A 6,251-nucleotide genomic window follows, 5' to 3' on the forward strand; every position below is an offset into this window, starting at 1 on the left:
GTAGAATAGGCTTTGCGATTCAAAAGGGGATAGCGGCGCAGCTTGTTGCTCGCTTACCCATTATCCAGATGTATCTCGGTTTGTGTTATATATAAATTAATCCATTTTTATAAAAAAAAACAAACAAACTAGTTTTACACTTCGTCAAAAAAGTTGAGGGTAACCCGAGCAACCCCTGAGCCCATTATAGATCCTCCCCTGAGTGTATCTCATATCAAGAGATGAAATTTGTTCTAAGATGTCTATATACTAACGTATCACATTAATTCGAAGTACAAAGATCTTTTTATTTATAAAAAAAAGGTTATAACAAATAAGTTTCTCAAATAAAATGCATCTTAATTCCAGGGGACCTCAATTCCAATATGTATCAACAAAAACGGAAACAAACTATTACAATTTAACATAACATCTTTTTATTGCTAACACCGATGAAATTGTATTAAACTAGCCCTCTGGATCGCTTTCTTGCATAACGATGCGACTCCTTTTCTATTAAATAAACGAACTTGGAAAACGTACGATGAAAACAAGAAACTAAAATTCAAACTCAAACAAACTAAATTAAAGACAAGACAACATAATAATAAAGACTCAAAACTTATACTCGATCTGTTACTACTTTTTCAAGGCTGCCAATCTTGTTACTTCGGTGTAGGGTTTTCACAAGTCTTGTACGTTTTCATCGCCTAAGGCATCCTCCATAGCTTTAAGTCTTGCCTTTTCTTTTGCATTCTCCAGAGATTTGATCAGACTGTTCAAGCAACTCTCAGCATCTTCTTCAGCCGATTTAGGCATCAAAGTTTCAGCAACATCGGCTGGAGTTATGTTGGTCTCGTCCAACAATCGACCGTTGGTTCCAAACAACTCATGTGATTCAATATCCAAATAGTTCTTTGCAAGAACTTTAAACGTTTCGAAACAACATTACGACATCTCAATGTGTATATCCATTCTTCCTCTCCTAATAAGAGCTGGATCAAGCTTTTCGATATGATTCGTAGTGAATACGATCAATCTCTCACTGCCACAAGCCGACCACAATCCATCAATGAAGTTCAAAAGCCCAGACAAAGTCACTTCACTTTTCTTTTTCTTCTCATTTTCATATTGGTCGTGCATTTGTTCCTCTTCATTAATATCCTCCTTTTCCTTCTTTCTCTGACCCGTGAGATCGAGGGAACAATCGATATCCTCGATCACGATTATGGACTTACTTGTTGTCTCTATAATTAGCTTCCTCAACTCTGTGTTAGTGCTCACCGAAGTTAGTTCAAGATCGTAGATATCATAGTCCAGATAATTAGCCATGGCTGCAATCATGCTAGACTTGCCGGTCCCCGGTGGACCATAAAGAAGATATCCTCGTTTCCACGACTTGCCCACCTTCAAAACAGAATGAAAACATTATTAGAGAAAAGATAATAATAATAATGATAATAATAATAATAATAATAACAATCATGATACGACTATATATATTGATAAACTACAAGCATAACAAAAAGATAACTGATAAATAAAATTAACATAACACACCTTCTTGTAGTAATCTTTCGACTTGCTGAATGTCAAAAGATCGTCCAAAATGTCTTTCTTTTTATTCAGATCCATCGCAAGTGTATCAAACGTAGACGGGTGCTTGAACATGATGTAACTCCACTTGACATGGTTACCATAGTAGCCTTTACTTTTGCTATTGGTGTAAAGCTTACGTTGCTTTGTTTTCCTGGTAATCTCATACCCTTGTTCAAGCACATGCTGCACATAATCTTGGGTGACAATATCACGGTGCTTTTGATGCAATGTGAGTGAATAGTACCGCTTCTCGTTATTGCCAGCAGAGTACAGGGGCTGCTGTTGGGGGATGATTTTTCCAGATCTCCACCAGACCTTGATTCCTTTGTACTCATCCATCACCTCTTCATAGGTGTCTATGCTGAGGGCGAGGTGCTTGCTGTCCTTGATCACATTCGCTCTTAGGCGTTTAGCACGCTTTATTGAGTTGGCGATAAGGTAGAGTTCAATGGCCTTATACGCCGTGTTCTGCTGGAACTCGTCGTCCTGGTACTCATGAAAGCTGATTGTGACATATGGGTAGAAATAATCTACAACTGTACGGAAGTGTCTTCGTATGTAGGTACGGAGCTCCTCCGGAAACCACTGGTTGAACATCGCCCAGATAAACATAACACTCGCCACCACTGACCCAATTTCTGTCATGTGATCCTTCATCATCTTCTTACTAGGATATGATAATAACTGAAAGCAAAAGACGATTCAAAAATGTAACAATTAATATATACTAAACAACACTGGGAAACTAAGCTACATAATTTGGAAACCAAATCAAAAAGACAAAGCAACAAACTAAAAATATTAAAAAACTAACTAATTCCTTATAAGTGGTAAAAACTTTAGAAGGGGGGAGGGGGGTGTGGGGGTTATCACCGGGTAATTACTTATTACTTTTGAATAGTGGCCCACCATAAAAGTCCAGCCCGTCTATTGATTGTTCTGATGCATAGGTAGATCTTAGGGGGTGGGGTGGCTGTTTTTTCATCACTTACAACACTCAATGAGGGTGTGTCACCTCATCCCACCATATTTCATCACTAGTGATGGAATTCAAGGGGTGGTAGTGTGATGGGTTTTGGTATATATAGATATATTATATTGGTTTTTGTCTGAGTGAAAGGAGTGTATTTGAGGTATATATATATAGAGAGAGAGAGAGTTCCATCACTCAAGCCCACTTATCCCGTGATCACCATCACGCAAACCACCCCAACTTGTGATGAAAGGGGTGGTGGCGGTGTTCAAAGTCCATCAATCGTGATGGATGGTCCATCACGGACCACCCTGTCCCCTCTTAGACTAAGCGGTATGGATGGTGGGGCCGTGGTGGTTCATGTCGCACGCGCATCATTTGGCCAATATATGATAGTTAGACACTAGTCCATTTAAAAAAAATTATTATATATATTATAAACACACACACACATATATATATAAAGGATCATGTGAGAAATATTTTGAAATTGAGAACCATTATAGACCACAGAAAAACCAAACATAAAAAAATCATAAAACAAAAAAAACGCAAAAACAAAAAAAGTAAAAAAAACAAAAATTCTTATTTATTATCCCGGGTTCATAAAAAAAACGTCTCGGTTTAGCTAAATTGTACATATATGTATAATATGTACATATATATATACACGTTTTATATACACATATGTACAATTTAAGGTAAATGATAATATACACATGTGTACATTACGTAACTAAAGATTAAATGAAATTATACATGAAATTATACATATGTGTATGATACGAAGTTTTTTTTATGAAATCGGAATGAAATATAAGAATTTTGTTTTTTTTTTACTTTTCTAAAATTTTTGTTCTTTTTTGTTTTATAATTTTTTTAGTGGTTCAAAATGGTTCTTAATTTGCAAATGGTTCTCTTAGGATCCTTACCCTTATATATATATATATATATATATATATATATATATATATAAGCCATTCTCAAGACATTTAAACAAACCCATTTCAACCAAAACAAAACCATTTCAACAAAAAATTTGAGCATAAACCCTTCATCTTCGTCCGACAATGCATATTTTTTGTGTTAAAGCAATGAATTGTATGATCGAGATGTTATTCAACGACCGGAATACGCTGAGTCTGCTTACAAGAAAAGCTCGGTTGAATCAAGATCCTAAGGGTGCACACAAACGCATGGTAACCGACTACTTTGTCGAAGACGCAACTTTCACATATAAACATCCTGGAAGACGTTATGAATGAGTAAACGGCTGTTTCAAAGAATTGTCGAAGATATAAAGAGAAAAGATTTGTGGTTTGAATTACATCCTTATACGAGAGGGAGAAAAGACTTTAGTTCTCTACAAAAGTGCACTGCAACGATCCGACATATGCCATACTGCACGACACATGATGCTTTGGACGAGTATCTTTAAATGCCCGAAAAGCAGTACGTGAAAGTGTTATTAATATTGCAAAAATAACATTAAGATATATACAAGAGATATTTACGTAGCCCAACTTGAAGTGATATTCAGAAACTATATGAGTGACATGAAACAAAAAGGGATTTCATGGAATGCATGGTAATTTTGATTATATGCATTGGAGTTGACAATTTGTCCCAACTTTTGGCGTGGTTCAGTACATGTGAGGTGAACGTGCACACCCGAGTCTTTACAAACAATCACTTCACAAGATTAATGAATTTAACATGCCTACTTGGGTGTTACCGGTACAAATAATGATTTAATATAACTATATCAGTCGAGGTTATTCAATGACATCATAGTAGGTATCACTAAGGAGTCTAGTGTTCAAGTTTCCGGAATTGAATACAAGCATGTCTATTAGCTTGGTGACGGAATATCCCCCGTGGTCCATGTTTGTGAAATCGTCCACGTGTTCACTAGATGATAAACGAAGAAAGTTTAAGGTGGCTCAAGAGACGGAAAGAAAGGATATCAAAAGATGTTTGGTGTTCTAAAGTCAAAGTGACATGTTGTAAACAAGCCGGCACGAGCACGGTTGCCACAAAAGAATTAGAAGGATGATGTACGCAATAGTCATTATGCATAACATGTTTATTAAAGACGAGGGACATGCAATTTGTGTGTATGAGGATTAAAAACATCGAATATCAACAAATTGATGAAACACAAAGAGAGTATAATAGACTGGCTTTGGAGAATGAAGATACGCGTGACACGCTACTTTCGGACTTGCATGAACATATATGGTCACAACCGCTTCCTTCCAACAACGAAGACTAAATATTTTTGTGATTTTCTTATGTTTTACAGGGTGTTTGGGATTCCTTATTCTACCTCGTTATGACTTATATAAGTCAAAAGTTATATGTTACAAAGTTATAACTTATGATTTATACACTCATAAAGTTAACTTTTCCAAACACCTTATAACTATAAGTCATAAGGAGATAAATTAAGCAATCCCAAATACCCCTAAGTTAATTCTTAAAGTGTTGTGTTTAAATTTAGTGTTTAATTTTTAGTGAATTTTAAAGTTTTAGTGTTTAAATTTAATGTTTGATTATTAGTGATCTTTTAAGTTTTAACTTATTTTATTATATTATTTCTAGTGTCTAAGAATAAGTTTTATAGTTTATATAATGAAAGATTCATAAAATAATAGCCATGTTTTAAATATTATACATACAATTTGTATTAAATAAACAAAGGGGATGAGCCATAACATAGGTTGGGTGATGCACTGAATGATAGAGAAAAAACTAATGTGGCATTAACAAATGATAAAGAATGAGCTAATAAACAATACCATATAGGCTTAGTACATTCTCATAGACTAAATATGTTTAACATAAATCGCCGGATTTTTATGGGCTACTTCAATGATGTAATATTTCAATCGGAGAGAAACAATAATGCATTTATTGATGTTTTTAACATATCATACCGGCATGAGATCTTCTTGAAACGAAAGTTGCTATTTTGTATTTTACAAGTAGTATAAATGGTATATTTTTTTAACAAAGTTTTTCATTTTTCAATTAAAAACCAATAAGGAACACTAATTCTTGTTTTCTTGAAAGTTGTTTGACTTTTCGGTTTGATCTAGTAATTATGTGTAAGAAAATTGGTTTTAAATAATATTATCTACGTTTTATTGGCAAATAATAGTCTTAACTCACACATGGCTGGTGGTGGTTCCAATTAAAGGTGTATTTGTTTTCAATGGCCCGTGACTAACGAATGATTAACTCCGTTAATCTGTTGTTTACGTAGCACGACATGTTGTCAAAAAAATCTTATGTGGCACGATTACGTTGCATGGACTCTTTATAAACATCTTTTAAGTATTATAAAAACAAAAAAAAGTGAACTCCATCTCTTCATTCACTAACACGATTACTAACTGAATGAAGAGACGTAGTCAAGTTTTTGTTTGTATAATACCTAAAAGAAGTTTACAAGGACGTAATTGTGTCACATAAGAATTTTTTGACAGTTGTGCGTGCCACATAAAAGAAATTTAATCATCCATTAGTCGCAGACCGTTGAAAACAAATACACTTTTAGTTGGGACAGCCACCAGTCAAGTGTGAAATTAGGACTATTATTTAATATTTACCAATATGGCGTGATTGGGATTATTTAAACCAATTTTCCTTATTTGAAGAACTCGTAATATATTTTTTCAATAGAAAACATAGATAT

At 34.5% G+C, this 6,251-nt stretch overlaps 1 pseudogene; it reads right to left on the reverse strand.

Annotated features, from left to right (window-relative positions):
• Nucleotides 1-264: 264 nt before the first annotated feature.
• Nucleotides 265-2,391, reverse strand: LOC143624058 (AAA-ATPase At3g28580-like; annotated as a pseudogene).
• Between the last annotated feature and the right edge of the window lie 3,860 nt (nucleotides 2,392-6,251).

Source organism: Bidens hawaiensis, unplaced genomic scaffold (genome assembly GCF_021521415.1).
Source record: "Bidens hawaiensis isolate Kalapana, Puna unplaced genomic scaffold, B.hawaiensis_p1.1 tig00000369_1, whole genome shotgun sequence".
Taxonomy (NCBI): Eukaryota; Viridiplantae; Streptophyta; class Magnoliopsida; order Asterales; family Asteraceae; genus Bidens; species Bidens hawaiensis.